The sequence below is a fragment of the Plecotus auritus genome (assembly GCF_963455305.1).
Source record: "Plecotus auritus genome assembly, chromosome: 6".
Lineage (NCBI taxonomy): Eukaryota > Metazoa > Chordata > Mammalia > Chiroptera > Vespertilionidae > Plecotus > Plecotus auritus.
In genome coordinates, this window is record NC_137773.1 from 125,749,143 (window position 1) to 125,765,672 (window position 16,530).

At 48.9% G+C, this 16,530-nt stretch overlaps 1 protein-coding gene across 1 annotated transcript in view; it reads left to right on the forward strand.

Annotated features, from left to right (window-relative positions):
- The first annotated feature begins 656 nt into the window (after nucleotides 1-656).
- PRICKLE2 (prickle planar cell polarity protein 2) overlaps nucleotides 657-16,530 on the forward strand; it is a 166,975-nt gene continuing 151,101 nt past the window's right edge. The window contains exon 1 of the mRNA XM_080671510.1: nucleotides 657-943. The gene's annotated coding sequence lies outside the window, so the exon portion shown is untranslated. The remainder of the gene's footprint in view (nucleotides 944-16,530) is intronic.

Genomic DNA, 16,530 nt, shown 5'->3' on the forward strand with positions numbered 1-16,530 from the left:
CCCTCCCTCCCTTCCTTCCTTCCTTCCTTCCTTCCTTCCTTCCTTCCTTCCTTCCTTCCTTCCTTCCTTCCTTCCACCTATGCATCCATCAACATGTATTTACTGAGAGCTCACAGCGTTCCAGGCAGGGAGTGATACGGTGTGATGATGGATGAAAACATCCTGCTCTAGTGGAATTTACAGTGTAAAGGAGAGACAATTAATGCAAGAAAGGGAAAGTGATTAGTAACTGGAGTGGGAATAATAGGGAGGTTTAGAAGCACATAGCTTGGGGGCTCTTCCCAGGAATAGAGGTCTCCAGCTGTGTGAAGAATTGGAAATGCCTTGAAGGATGAGTGAGTTGTGGGGAGGTGGGCGGAGAGATGAAGGCCTTGGTCCCACATGCCCCTGTCTTCCTCATGTGCTCTGCACCTTATAATCTTGCTCTTCAGCCACTGCCAGCTTCCAGGACCTCTGTGCGCAGGGGCCAGAGAGCCTGTGCCCTGCTTCTGAAAAATGTCTAATACCCACCCCACCCCCCATATCAGCCCTTTCTAATTTTAAAGCAGTAGCTCCCTTGATTGAAATCTCAATTTGGGAACAGGTCTAGGATTGGCCTATGGCTCAGAGTTTTCACCAATAAGCAGAGCCGGAGGTGGGGAGGCGTCCCTTTAAGCAGTTCAGAGGCAACATGAGAGCTGGGAGCTTCTCTCCCCAGGACCTACGGTTTTTCTGGATCCGGAGCTGTGCACCGGGCAGCTGCCACTGCCCCTGGAATGTCACCCCTCTTGTACGGAGCCCCTGAAGGGCCCTCTCTGGCTTCGGGCAGTTGTTGGCCCACGCCCCGCTGGGCTTCTTAGCCTCAGCCGCACCCCTTGCCCCTGGGTCTTCGGACCCTTGCGGGCTCCCCCAGTTCCCTGGCGGTGGAGGCGCTGCAGCGGCGAGCGATGCGAGGCTGAGCCGGGTAAGTGGCCCCGTGGCCTGGGCGCACGGAGGAGGGCGCTGGGGCGCATCTGCTCCTGTTTTTTAATTTCTTTATTGATTAAGGTGTTACATATGTGTCCTTCTTCCCCCATTAACCCCCCCCCCCCCCCACACACACACACACTCATGCCCTCACTCCCCTGTTTTCTGCTCCTGGTTTTTACCACCTTCCCAGGGAAAGGGGGGCCTTGAGCTGGGAAACTGGCCTCTGGGAGGGATGCTCCTTGCCACATAGACTGGAAGGTCCTGTGCTCTGGGGAAGGGACCTAGACCGAGGCATCATTTTGGCCTGAGTCTCTGCCAGCTTTTGCGCAGCCACTTTATTACCCAATAATAGTAATAATGATATAATCAGAAGGAGGGGATAATGATGTTATTGTATTGTGACGACTTAAGAGGAAACATTGAAACTTCCCAGAACTTGCTTTTCTAAAGGCTTGATACACTTACAATTCATTTTCCTCAAATAGTTTAAATTATATGTTGCTAATGACCTACTTATTTCTCTTACACGGTCAAAAAGATTTTTAATGTCTGCAGAAAGGTCTAGTTTAAAAAGTTATTTACATCTCCCCACACTCCTTTTTGCTTATCTTCCTATAGCTTTCCAAATGCATTCCTTCTCTCGTTGGTGGATTTGTATAATTACGAAACTCTGGGCTTGTTCATTTATTCTCTCTGAATAGGGGGTGGAGGCTGGGGTGGGACCCCCTCCTCTCCTGGTCTTCCTGGCGCTTGTGAGGGAGTCTAGAGAAGGAGAAAGCTGTTGGGGTGTCATTAACTGGAACCTGGCCCTCCCAGGTCAGGACTGGGGAGGACTGGGATCAAATAAACCTGGGGTGTCTGGCAGCTGGATCCTGGGAGATTTTAAAACCAAAATAATCCATAGGGCATGGAGGGGGGTTTATTAGACGATGCAGTTTCAGCTTCCTGCCCCCACTCCAGCATTCGTGTGTGTGTGTGTGTGTGTGTGTGTGTGTGTGTGTGTGTGTGTGTACCTAAGCCAGAAGTTGAGAGCCCAATGCAGAGGGTCAGAGTTGTTTTGTTTTGTTTTTAAGATGAGGCAGCTGGAAGAAATACCTTTCAAAATTGGAGCAAAGTCTGATGCACGGATTGCTAAACTCCACTTCCACCCACATGAAGTTATTTTGGCTTTTAGGGGCCCTCCTTTTGCTGGGCTGGCCTTTATTTACATTTGTTTAGATGGTGTGAATCATTTGTATACTTTGGGTTCCCTGCTTTCTGCAAACAGATGTTTTTATCTGTGCAACTGGTTGAGTAATTAGAGAGATGAGCATGGCCCTGTACGCACAGAGGGAGAGAACAGATACCACTTGGGAGGGTTTGGGCCTTTCCTTCTCAAACCATCAACTTCCAGATCTTCCCAGCTGTTGAGCAATTCACATAAAGGTGTCAAGTGAGCCTAGCAGTGAAGAATTTATATGTGCAGCTAATTCTGCTCATTCTACAATAAAACCTCATCCCATGGGACCAAAAAAGTGGGGATGAGCTTATAAAAATGATCCCGTGTTCTCAGTCACTGACTCCCTCGTTCTCCCTGGATTTCTGAGAACCTGCCAGGAGAAACTGTTGACTGGATGGAAGTTTCCCGAAATGCAAAACAGAAATCAGTACAAGCACTCCTTGAGCGACTTTTCTTTCTGTGTGGAGGAAAAGAACACTTTGTTAAAACAACAAATCCTGGCTGCTTTTCAAGAGCAGAAAACAGCCCTTGTTCTGAAGGCAGATTCGTTCTAAGAGTGTGAATCATTTGGTTTAGGTTTTTCTTTTTCTCTTGCGGTGGAGGCTTGGAGATGATTAAACGTCCTGTCTGCAGGAAATTACCAAGAGATCTGAGTATTTTCCTGAATCAGCCTCAGATGGTACACAGCTTTGGGTGTAATACAAGCAAGCTCTGTTACTAGGCATCTCTCTGCACGGATGTCTTCAACCTCTCTCACCCCCCAGGGTTCTCCATCAACAAGCCTTTTATTTTTTATTTTGGAGCTTCCATTTAAGAAACTAAAATAACTCTCTCATTCCCTTCATAAGCTTTTTAAGATGGAACATATTTTGGAGACAGTTTTATCGAGCCCACTTCCCCATTGGCCTCCTCCCACTGGCCTCAGCAGGAAAAGCTCTTAGCTCCTTTTCCCAAGATTTCCTTTAAGCCGGATTGTTATCCTCAGGGGCACAGATGTCTTGAGGAATGAGTGATGCAGAGGTTTGCACTAGTGCTCACCAATTTGGTGATGACATTTGTGGTCTTTGTAGAGCCGCTTGCAGAGAAGGCGAAGTGGTTCTGTGTTGAGTTGACCCCACAGTGCATGAGCAATGTGGAGAACGGGCAATGAAAGGACTCTGAGGGAACCCGGGGACAGCCTCTGCTCTGTGTGGTTGTGCTTGCAGAGTCTGCAGTGTTCAGTAACTTGGAAAACCAAGTCATAGAGATGCTGTGCTCCCCACGCTGTTTTTGTTAATCTCTCCTGAAAGATGCCCACTCACCATAAGCACTTCCTACCTGTACAATCAAATCGGCGAGCTCTGGGTAAATACAGACTCAGCGTGATGTTTTGATGTCAGTGAGAGGAAGCAGAAGGAATAATTTTTTAGCTGCCAGAACACAGAATGGTAATCCTCGTTGAATATAATGAAACTTTATGGAAATCACAGTGAGAGTTTAAATGTAATGCTCCAGAGAATGTTTTCTTATTGCTATTTTTTTTCTTTTCTCAAACACTACATGGCAAGGGGATCTTTTTCAGGATACTTAGCATTGGGTTACCGTGCAGATTTTTGGGTGACCCTGTTCTTTCATAACATGATGCTCTGTGTGACAAGCAGAGGAAGACTCGTTTTTAGCAAAGATTGTATCTGACATCTTCCAGGAGAATGGCAGGTGTAGGGGCGGCAGAGAGAATAGGCAGACACAGGCACTGTGGGACTCAATGTCTGGGAAAATCCATGGACGAGTTCCCTGCACATTTAGCCCAGAGGCCTTTGAGAATTGCTCCACAGTTGACATTCACCAGCCAGCCTGTGCATGGAAATCCTTGTCCCTGTCATGAGAATCTCCCCCTTCACAATGTGGCTTGCTAGGCAGGATGCCAGCCCACGGGGAGGGGGGGTGTCCCGGGGCGGGGGGGGTGGTGGTGTACATGATACTGCTTATCACATCTCTGAAAGTTTGCTTCGTACTCCTGTTTGTTAAAAAAAAAAAAAAGAAAGAAAGAAAAAGTATGACTATTTGATTTATTGGGAACATTTGCAAAAGATTACTTTGCATTCACCTAGGCTGCTGTGATTACTTACTGATTTTATTTTAATTTTTCCAATGATGGGCACTCAGTTTAGGTTTCTGAGGCTGAGCGAATATCTCCTGAGTTGGATTTCAGATAAATTCTAAGTTTGAGTGATAGGCTGTCCAGCCTGGAGAAGAGGTCTCATATTTGCATATTATAACTTATAACAGTAACAAAAAGAATGATAGCTGTTAACTTACCAAGCTGTTGCCAAGCACAGACTTGTCTTACGAATCTTTCTTAGATGTTCCCGCTCCTGAGAATGTCCTTCGGAGTCTGATTCAGTAGGTCTGGAACTCGCATTTCAAGATTCATCCCAGGTGGGACCTTGGATTCCGTCTTAAGACACACTTTGCTTTTTGTTCATTGTAACTTAAAGTCCTCACGCTAGCCCTGTGGAGTATGTGCCATTATCATCTGTTTCCCAGATGAGGAAGGGTAGGCTCAGAGAGGTTCAGTAACTGCCCTGGGACACACAGCTACTAAGTGGCCACTCAGGGGGCCTGAACCTGTGACGGTCAGCCTCCAAAGTCCATGTGCTCAAGCTTATGCTCTGGGTAGTTGCAGGGTGGGGGGTCTTGTTACAATTTGAACCTAATGCCCCCTCATCCAAGTCCCTCTGCTGAAGGGCATTCAGTAGGGTGGTCCACGAGGCCCTGCTATGGGGGTTCGCTGTGGCAGAACATAGGGAGCTGCTTGGAGGTGCGGGCACCAATGTTAATACGCGGGAGTGTCTCATCGCCTGGGGTTCTCACTGCTGAGCTGGGACACAATCGGATTGATTTCTTTGTGAGGTCCTTTCAAGTCCCCAGCTTTCGGGATCCTTCAGGCAGCTCTGCCCCCTTCAGTGGGTCCTTCCCAGCTCCCAGGGCCACCTGCTTTCTTCCTGGCCGCACCCTTCCCACTGCATTCTCCCGCAAGACCCTTCCCAGAGCACATGCCCAGAGGTGGGGGCCTTTCCTGACACTATGACTGAGGCCGCCTGTGGTCCCTTCTTCTTCCTCTGGCTCCAGCCTGAGCTGCTCCCGCCCTGGCTCGGTCCCTGCAGACAGCAAACGCAGGGCCAGTGCTGGGAGGAGCGGGCAGAGGCCACAGGGAGTCTCATTTAGGCCTCTGGCTTGATCCCCCCCTCGGTCTGACCTGATTCCTCTTGCCCTGGCACATGGGCATGGGCCGGTTTATCTGGCTTAATTGCTGCTGGAAGGACACAGAACAAACCACTTAACCTCAGGAGCTTGGCCTCCATTACCTGTAAATGGAATGTTCGTGTCAGCACTTCCTTCTCTGGGTGCAAGTGACATGCATCTGTGGGAGCACCTTGACTTTGTTCAAACACATTTTGAAGACATGATTGTGTTGCCTTCTAGCAGTGGTTCCCACCCTGGGTTCCCAGGAACCCCTGCTTGGCAAATTGCTCTTCCAAACAAGAAAGCAAAAAATGGTTCCATGTCTATTTGGAAAATGCTGGCGGGTTAGAAGCTTCCCGACCTGGAGTCGGGAAAGCTGTTGGACTTGACTTTGCATGTCCCATGCCCATGTGACCCAGGAGCTCTTTGCAGCCTCGTGTGTGAATGTGCTGCAGACACACGTGGGGGGAGCTGCTGCGCTTCCAGATGTTGTTCCCACCAGTTACTTAAGTGTGTCACTTACATCGCTGAACCCTGGTTCCCTTCCCTGTAAAAGAGTACAGCAATGGCCCCTCTCCTACAGAGTGGGAGGGAGAGTTAAATGAGGGACATAGAGGTCACCGTCTGTCAGCCTTTCAGGAGCATGTGTCTGAGGGCGCGGCTCCCTCCTGTGGCTCTTCTTCCTTCTGTGGCTTCTGTGTCCCACCTGCTGCCTCTTCCTCCGACCCTGGCCCCTTTGCAACACGTTCTCCTCACTGCCCGTCCTCCCCTCCTGGGCTCTCCTTCACGGCTTCATCCTCGCGGGCATCATCAGGACACAGCTGCCTGCGGTGACGACCAGGTTTACATCTTCAGCCTGATTCTCTCCTGTGCTCCAGACACGCACACGACTCTCTCCTCAGCGTCTTCCTGGGAGGGTAGACAGGCTTCTCGAACTTATCACAGCCCCAACTCTATTCTCTTCCCAAGCTTTGGCCGGTCAGCAAGTGGCACTGTAGCCACCCCGTTGCTCGAGCAAAAAACTTTTGGCATCTTTGATCTTTCTCTTTCCCACACACTCCCATGTCCAGTCTAGTGAGAAAAAGTCCTCAAAAGCATATCCCAAGTCAGGTGTCGGGGAGAAGAGGGAGGACTGGCTGGGAGGGGCTTGGAGGAAGGGGCTTGGAATCACTCCTGGGTGCTGATATGCTTTCTGTCTTGTTATGTAGGTTTCATGGGTGTAGATGTTTGTCAGAAATGAAATTTTATAAACTGAACACACTCCCCCTGTGTTGCCAGCACACAGACTATGAGTGAAATGTCACCAGTGCCCAGAAGCCATTCTGTGTCTCTTCCAACCTCTGAACACTAACCATTCCCTCACTTCTGGGAACATACATGTTGCCTGTTCTCGTACTTTACAGAAATGGAATTATACAATGTACTCTTTCGTATCTAGCTTCTTTCAGTCAACATTCTGTCTGTGAAATTTAATCATTTAGTTGCATATAATTGTAGATCATTCATTCATTTTGTTGTTTGGTAGGTATTCCAGTGTTAAATACATCACAATTTATCCATTCAATTGTTCATGGGCGTTTGGTTAGTTTTAGTTAGAGACTATTACAAAGACAGCTGCTGTGGACTTTTTGATGCGTGTCTTTGGGGGGATCATATAATGCGGAGAGCAAATCCATGCTACTTGTAATCAAGAACTCTCCCATCACCGTCACCCCAATCGCCTGCTTCAGGTGCTTTGCAGCATGAAGAACTTCTCATAGTCAGGATCATGACCGATTTAAAGAAACGGGTGTCCTTCCCTGGCCGACCTGACACCCCCCTAAGCCATTGGCCAAGCCCATGTTTCCTCGATGTGTTGAAATCTCTTGAACCACCACACCTTCCAGAATACTTTTCCCTTGGCTTGCTTGCAGCAGGCTGGGACTGGATGTGGTAATTTCAAAGGAGTCAACACCCAGCCAGAGACACAGCTCCACCTCCAGCATCCCTCTCAGTGCCACCTCATTCATCTACTCGGGCCCCATCACCAGGGCCAGGTCAGCCCTTTCTTCCCTGACTGCCTAAGGAGAGACATGATGCGCCATAAATGTCCCTCTCCTACTCCATCCGGGGCCTCCACTGAACCAGTCCTACACCCTCATGTCATCATCCCAAGCCTGGTGTTTGGACAACCCAAGGTTTCACAGATTAGAACATGCCTACCTGAAGGCTGTGGGCACAGGAAGGAGGAAGTAGCTGGCACAGGCTGGCAGAATGATATGGGCATGAACCAGAAACTTGGCACCTTTGCCTAAAATGGTTGAGAGCTGCTGCTTTAACTCAGTCATATAATTTTCCTTTAGTTGGAAGGTTGGGGCTCATGCTTGAACTGCTCCTAGTTGAACTCCTCACATTGAGTTTGGTCATGGATGAAGCATTACTACCATGTAGTGAATGGTAGAATCATACATATGACTTTGCCCAGGGTTCCATTTGTGCCAGATGAGCATTTATACGTGTTAAATCGGGAATTAGCTGGAGAAGCATAGGATGGGTATTGGTTCTTTGTTGTTGTTGTTAGGTGACCTTAAAAATACATCTGTGCCAGGTGGAATGGGAGGGAGGCATGGAAAACAACACATCGTCAGTGTCTTTGTTTTGTTCTCCTGTTTATTTGTGATGCCTGGTGACCAAGAAGTAGGAAAGAAGGTGAGGGTGCTTCAGAGGAGTGAAGTTAACTCTGGAAGAATTTTCATCTGTTCAAGTCCACAAAGAATTAAGCCCTGCTTTTCTCACAAAAAGGAGCAGATAACTAGGCAGCCTCAGGGCCAGAATCTTTTTGGAGATTCCATGACAGCAGTAGCTCTCACTCATGTTCTGTGTGGCCGGTCGTATTTGGGACTTTTCTGCATCCTAAGTCAACAAACACTTTCTGTCCAGAGCTAGCTAGGAAGCATTTTAGGTTTTGTGAGTCAAGAGACAAAACTCAAGGACAATATGTAAGGTAATTTATAACAAAAAACAGATTTTCACAAAAATTTTTTGACAATCAAAACTACATCAAAATAATAATTGAGTATAACTCAACTTTGTAATACAGATCTACTAATAAGAAGGGAGTTCTTTTTTAGGGAGTAAGGATTAGAGTTTCAGTTCCCTATCATCAGATTGATTGCCAATCTTCAACTCTAAACATGGGTGGTGGGCCGGATTGGCCTGCAGGCCATAGTCTACTTACATTATCGCTGAGCTTGTTTATCATTAAGCTGGGCTGCACAGGACAGAGAAGAACTCGACAGTGGCACAAATGAGTTAGATTTATTCTCTCCTGTGAGAAGTTTAGAGGTGGCTGTGTGGGTTGGTCCGGCAGCTTCACTGTATCATAGTGACCCGGGTTTCGTTATTCCTGCCCTGCCATCTCAGCATGTGGCTTCCTTCCTCAGCCGTTCCAAGGCCCCAGCTGCAGCCACCGGCCCTGGATTCAAGCAGCAAGAAGAGAAAGGGGAAGGAGTACCCATCTACTCTTTTTTAGGAGTCATCTCGAAGTCCCACCCAATCCTACCACCCTCTCCTTGGCCAGATTCCTCAGCCAGATCGTGCCCACTGCTGTGGCTGCACATACATCTGCAGAAGAGGCTGGGAAATGCAGTTGCCTACTCCAGCTGTTGGTGTGCTTGGACCTCTGGGAGTCCTGCTGTGGGAGCAGAACAGATGTTGGCATAAGTGACTGGAGTCCTCTGCCACATGTAACAAGGGCAGAAAGTGAGTCTTGCAGAGATGACCGTCTTCCCCAGGGCCGTGTGGTAGCAGACTGCGATTTGGTCCAGGTTTGTCCGACTCCAAAGTCTCCTCCCCATGCCGGTGTCTGTCCTCAAGCACTAGGGCGGGTAGGTGTGAATAATATTAGGGATGAGCTGATGGTGACTTGTACCCTTGCTCCTTCCAAAGATGTTCCCAAAGTACCTATAATGAAGGGGGACAACCATCACCCAGTGGAAGGCCCTGTGAAGGCTGGACCAGGGCACATGGCTGCAGTTGAAGCTGAAATGGGACCTCCTGCTTCCCTTAAACATTAATGCATATGTTGATATTCTACCAAACCTTCTCTTCAATCACAAAGAGCAGGAAACCAGTGCGTGGCCACCAAGCTCAGAGGAGCATGCTGACAGAAAGCTGGCAGGCCTTGTCATAAGCCCACATACCACACTGCATGAAAGGAAGGACGTGGGAGCTAGAAAACAGTGCCTGGCTGTGAGGCCTTTTAAAGTGACCCTGCTCACTACTATGGCTTAGAATTTAGCCAACCAGGTTCACAACTCTGTATCCTGAAATGGGAAGCTGGGAGAAGGTAGATATGAGGTTTTCCTTCTATGGATGACTTTACTGCATGCATCTACATGTGTATGTAGAAGGAATCTGAAACCTCATATCTATATGTATGGATATGTACATCTATACTAATAAAAGGGTAATATGCAAATTGGTCACGATGCCCTCACAGTAACAACCGAACAGCAGGCTGCATAGGGCGACCAGGCCAGAAGGGGGTTTAGTGAGGGATGACCAAACGACTGACCAGCAGGCTGCGTGGGGCAACCAGGCCGGCAGGGGGGTTAGCGAGGGACGACCAAACGACTGACCAACAGGCTGCGTGGAGTGACCAGGCTGGCAGGGGGGCAGTGAGGGGCGACCAGGCTGGCAGAGGGGAGCAATGAGGGGGCCAGCAGGGGGGCAGTTGAGGGTGACAAGGCTGGCAGGATGGGGCAGTTGGGGGCAACCAGGCCAGCGGGGGGGGGGCAGTTGGGGGTGACCAGGCCAGCAGGGGGGGCAGTTGGGGGCAACCAGGCCATTAGGGGGGCACTAAGGGGCGACCAGGCAAGCGAGGGGGCAGTTAGGGGCAACCAGGCTGGCAGGCAGAGGCAGTTAGGGGTGATCACGCTGGCAGGGGGGGCAGTTAGGGGCGGTCAGGCAGGCAGGCAGGTGAGCAGTTAGGAGCCAGTGGTGCCGGATTGGAGAGGGTCCAGGATGGGCTGAGGGACGCCCCCCCCCCCATGCACAAATTTCATACACTGGGCCTCTAGTGTGTGTGTGTGTGTGTGTGTGTGTGTGTGTGTGTGTGTGAGATATAGATATGGATATCTAGCTATTAGAACGCTTGAATGCTTGCTAAGGAGCAAATAATTTATCTCCAACACTCCTTTGGGGCACCATCATCTCCATTTTGAAGATAAGCAAGTACGATGTGGAGAGGTTAGGTAACTTGCCTGAGAACACACAGCTGGGAAGTGGAGAGCCTGGGCAGTGGACTTGAGTCTTCAACTCTGCTGTTCCTGACTCTCATACTAAGCCACCTGGGAGATAAAAGCTGTAATAGCCTTTCAGCGAAGCACAAGGGATTGCAACAGAAGGAATGGTGCATTTTGACTTGGGGGGCAAGGTAGGGAAAGTTTCCAGGAAGTGGTGACTTTTGAGCTGGACTCAGAATGACAAGGGCCATGTGGTTTGGAAGAACAGAGAACACTGAGAGATTATTGTTGGTCAAATATATAAGATACTATTATAATGCTAACTAGCCCTGGCTGGTCAGGAGGTGAGCACTGAATTCAGGGCCCTGGTTTCTGCTCCCTTCTTCTGAATCTGACCATCACCGTGCAAAGAGCTGGTCCGTGTTCCTGAGCTGGCTTCTGGTCTGGCTCTGTTTCCCTCTTGTCTGTCACTGAGGGACAGGACAAGCCTTGTGCCAGAATATGACTCGCATCCAGTTTTGATGGTCTGGTGGAATCGAGTAGTTTGTTCCCATTTCTACTGTATGCATGGCTCAGTTTGCCTACACCTAGCTGTGTGTTAGTGTAAGGGAATAAAGCTCATAAATAAAAGAGGAGGTGAAAGTAGGTTTTAGTAATGAGGCTCCTGCTTAATCACATCAGTAAGCTAAGGAAAGGGCCATTAAATATTTATTGAACTGTTGCCTCCACGTCTCACTGCGCCTGCTGCGGACCAGGGCTCTCTGGAGAGTGCAGCAGCCCTCCACCCAGCACGAGAAGAGAACTGCGGCTGCAGAAACATCCGCCTCTGTTATCACTCCCCTCCCTCCTTCCCAGCACCCCAGAGAGACTGCGTTCATAATCACCAGTGGCTCAAGGAGACTTAGTTGACATTGAAGAGAGTGGACAGTAGTGCAGGCGTGGAGGGGGCACCAGCAGGTGCGCACCATGAAATGCTCTCAGGGATCAGCCGGCAGGTCCCCTGCACATTCCGGGCTGCCCTGCATTTTCCCCAAGGCCACCGTTTCTTGAGAGTTTTGTGTATGATTAGTTTAAACTTGACAGACTACAGTAAGATGTAGGTCCTTGGTTCTTCTCTTTTCTCTTCCTTCTGGGTTTAAGGAATCCTAAGCCGGGCTGCGTGTGCCTGGTGAGTGCCGGTTGCATCAGCAGACACGGCACTGGTCTAGTGGTCGCCTTCCAAATAAGGCCTGTTGTAGGTACCGCCACCACAGCGAGGTCGTGAGCTGGTCGGGGGTCAAGTATTATACATTCAAAAGCAATTCATCATCTAGAGTAGTGGACTCGTGTGTTATTTTTAGGCCAACCTTTTAATTCATGTGGCATGCAAGAGCAGAGTTTCTCACGTGAATGTCTGGAGGGTGCATGGAAGAATAGCCAGGGTAGGGATGGAGCAGCCAGTGGGGGTAGGTCTCCGAACAGCTTTGTGAACATCCCATAGATCAAGAGTTTTGAGCAAGGGCTTTAGAGTCAAACAGTCAAAAGTCCGAATCCCAGCCCCCTGCCACCTCCCATTTTGATGATGTTGAGTGGGATACTTCAATGCTGGAAACTCAGTTTCTTTCCCTAAAAAAATGGATTAATGATGGTCTACCTCAACAAATTGCTGTGAGGACAAAATGAGATAAGGCACATAAAGCCATTAGCATAATACTTGGTACATAGCAGTCACTTAAAAGATGGTAGCTGCTGTTATGATTTCCTGAACTTTTCATTTAGCCTAGTATTTTTCTAGCCTTTGAGACTTGCTATAGGCCAATGGGAGGTGAGTCTTGGAGAATTAAATTATGGCCGTTCCGAACTGGAAGGTACCAAGAAGAGAGCATCTAACCCAGGCAGGGCTCCGTGACTTTGGCCCTGTGGCCGAATCCAGCCTCAGGACTTTTGTAAGAAGTGCTGCTGGGACGCATCCCTGCTCCCTCAGTGATGTGTGGTCCATGGCTGCTGTTGCATTGAACGGCCGAGTTCAGTGGTTGTAACAGAGACTACACGAACCGCATGGCCCCAAAGCCCAAAATATTTACTGTCTGACCCTTTACAGAGAACGTCTGATCTAACCCCCTGAGGCTTTACCCCTGAGAAAACCAAGGCCCAGAGGAGGCCAAAGACTTGCCAAAATACACAACCGAGTCTTTCTCGCAGACTCCCCGACTCCTGTGCCAGGGCCCCCAGCTTGTGCACGCAGCCTCCTGGCTGGGGCGGGGAGGATCGTATGAAGCACAGGGAAAGCTGGTGCTGCTGTGCACTGGGAACCATCGCAAAAGTGCTCTGGACCTGCAAGGAGATCCATTCTGCCTGGAGGAAACCACTTCTTAGAGTAAAGGACCAGCATGGGGATGAGGCACTGATGTTACCCCATCTGCTGAAGGGACTCCAGCCTCGTGCTCAGTTTTCTCCAGCCAGTCAACCGATGGGTGGGGAGGGGCGTACTTCCAACTGACCCCTCTGGTGTGTGTTTGACCTGGGTGGGCATGCTCAGTGTGACCAAGTGTGAAGTTTCCTGGGAGAGAAAGCTTTTTTGCTTCAGAGGATTGCCCCATGATGATTGCCTCATATTTTTCATTTCCTATTGAAGCATGTCCCGTAATCTTCCCAACAACCTTATCGGAGGAAACTGTTGCATCCTCATTTCACAGAGAAGGACATGGAGGCTCAGAGTGCCTGGAGAGTTTGGTCATGGTCACAAGGTCAGTGAGTGGTGGAGCCGGATCTGACAAGAGCTGTCAGATTCCAAAGAAAGGAAGCACATGTGAGCGGTGAGGGAGGGATGTTGGCATCGTGTAGAACATGTCTATTACTTTTTAAAGACCATCTTGGGTTGGTTCAGATGCATTCTTCAACACTTTACTATAATGTCTCCAGTGTGCTCCCTTAAAGTGTGAGTTCACCCCTAGGAAGGTCTGACCAGACAGGCAATAAATCATGTCTGCAGGCAAAGCCCATCCGTAGACGGTACATCAGGGCAGGGGGATATGTCTGTGGTGCTCACTGATTGTCCCCAAAGCCTAGCACAGAGCCTGGTGCATATTGGGAGCTTAGTAAATATTAGGGGAGCACTGGGTGAACTAGAATTCAACACGTGAAATGTTACTAGTTTAAGTCACCAAGTGTAACCGGTTGCTGTGCAGCAAAAGAAATCCCGATCTGGGGGACGGAATCCAGATGCAGACTCAGAAACCAAACACTTCAAACTTGCAAATCAGGGTGAGCAGCAGTGAGTAGCAGATATGCAGGTATGAGCAAGTCCCAGACCTTGGGGACAGCTCGCCGCACCTCTCTGCCACGTGTGCAAAAGAGTTAGCTGCCTCAACAGGGGACCTTCCTTTATTTTTTACTTTTCAAGTAAAGTTGACATATAGTATTATTTCAGTTGTAGACCATAGAGATTAGTCATTTATGTAACTTACGAAGTGATCACCCTGGTAAGCTTAGTACCCACCTTGCACCATGCATAGTTATCATGGCTGCTTCTCCCACCAGAGGAGTGCTGAACATGGACTCGCTGCTGCAGCAGAATGTCCCAGGCAGTGGGACCCACACATGCAGAGCGTGCCTGGTGTTCAGGGACAGCAAGGAGGAGGACCCTGTGCTGGAGCAGGGTAGGTGAGCAGGGGAAGGGAAAGATGCCAGGGCACGTTAGACTCGCTGTCCTGGGGAAGGACCTTGGCTTTCACTCTGTGCTGGAAGGCACCTCACACACCACAGGAAGTCAGGCCTCTCTCGGTTGCAGAGTTGAGATTCTAAGTCAGACCAATATTGCCAAAAGGGAATTGACTGGCTCGTGGCCATGAGAATTCGGAGAGGCGGAGCCTGTTTCAGGTGCTACTGGAGGAAGATTCTTACACAGCATCGTGGGGCATTCTCTCTGCTCTCGTTTGTACGCTCCTTTGTATTGGCTTCATTCCTTCCCACCTGCTGTCAACAATGACATTGGCCTCTCTAGACCTGAGAGAACCATGCTCTCAGCAGCGAGGCCTCTCTCTCTCCCAGTGTCCTAATCAATAACCTCCCACCGAAAAAAAATGCTGACTGGCCCTGCCTCGATGACACACACACTCAAGGGCTGACCAAAAGCAGAGGAGGGCAATGGAGAACACTCTGTTTGGTTAATTTGGGTCATATGCCCACCTGCCGGCAAAGTACACTTGGTCTTTTTATAGCCCAGTGATTCCCAGCCAGTGTGATCACCCTCCCTCTCCCCCAGGGGACATTTGTCAACTTCTGGAGACATTTTTGATTTTCACAATTTGGGGGAGGAGGGCTCCTGGCATTCCATGGATAGAGGCAGTGGATGCCGCCAGGTCTCCTCCGGCGCACAGGACAGCCCCACAATAAAGAATTATTCAGCTCAGAACATCAAATAGTTGAGAAACTGTATAGACCCCCACGAGAATGGAACCCCACAATGACAGCTATAATGCAGATGCAGTAATGGCCTGGCTTCCACAAAACTTGCCACTGGTGACACTGTGTGTGACAGAGAAAGGGAAGGGAAGCAGTTGTGACGTTGGCTATCCCAGGTTCAATTCTACCTGTGCTCCTTAAGCGTTAACAGACCTTGACCAAGTCATTAAGCTCCTGTCTACTCTTCAGGAAAATGGATGGAAAAGGCCCACATCACCCAGTGGTGGGGAGGGTTGGATTCGAAGCTCCGTGTGCATGCAGTTTATAAACTGATAAGCTACATGAGTCACGCATCCTAGTAAACAACCTGTTGTATGCAGGGCACTTCGCTTCACATTGGTGTTCCCCCAACGGCCTCTGCCCTCCAGGAGCATCCACTGGATGTACAGTGTGGGTGAACATACTTGTAATACATGCCAGCAAGCAGAAAAGTACCCTCAAAAGGTGGGAGGGATTCAGACCTCCACAGAAGAATGTTCTGGAATGGAACAGAATGGATAAGCTGTCGGGCTCCAGGAAGAGGGCTGGGTCTTCTTCAGGGCATGGACCTTGCAGTGATGCGCAGCACGCTGTGGGATTTATTGGTAATAATATTCCTCACTGAGCCTCCATGTGACAAGACTGTCACTACCACTAGTGCAGCTACTGTTTTTTTCTTGGATTGTTAATGTATTTATTTTACTTTATGAAAGGAGAAAGATTGCCAGAGTTTTAGAGATAGTAAGTCATACTGAGGAAATATTTAATATATTTGTAAATCGGAGGAATTTACTTTTAATCACAGCCTTAAATTGAGGCTGGGTGAGGATTCAAAAAGGAATTTCCCTTAAGAGTTAAATTCTCAACTTATTTTTCAGCTTCACTTAAATTCTGTTACTAGCAAGGTCGTGTGTGATGGTTTCTATGGAGGGTGCTGTAATTGTTTAATTCTCTTCTCTGGCAGAGTCCGTCAGGATCAAAGATTTGCCTCATTTTACATAATGGAATCGTGGGAGGGGGTAATGTTTTTTAAGAAGAGGTGACACATTATAAATGAAGGGACAAGATTTTCCAGCTGGCCTGGCCTCTGGCTTCACCTCTGGCTCCTCGGATGTGATTGGTGATTATCTGTGTGGTTCAAGTCACCACCTGTCTGATAGCTAGAGATGGTGACCTTTTGCTGTTTATGTGACTGACATTAATTATTTGCCTGCAACTCACTGAGTGTGGGGTCCCTGCAGCCATCTGCCTGTTGCATATTAATTACCTTCGCCCTGCCCTTCCTGGTTGGAAGCTTAATGAGGAAGGAAGGCGATTTCCCTTTGGAGTTGACAGGCAAGTTTTGTGGGGTTTTTTGCCTAATTTTTTGCCATTGCCCATTGTTAAATGCTTTGCTTGAAATGAATAAAGAAGATTGAAGAGGAGTTAGGTGAAACAGTTTTCTGCCAAGACAGATCATTAGCAAGAAGTTAATGGGAATGACTCACGAAA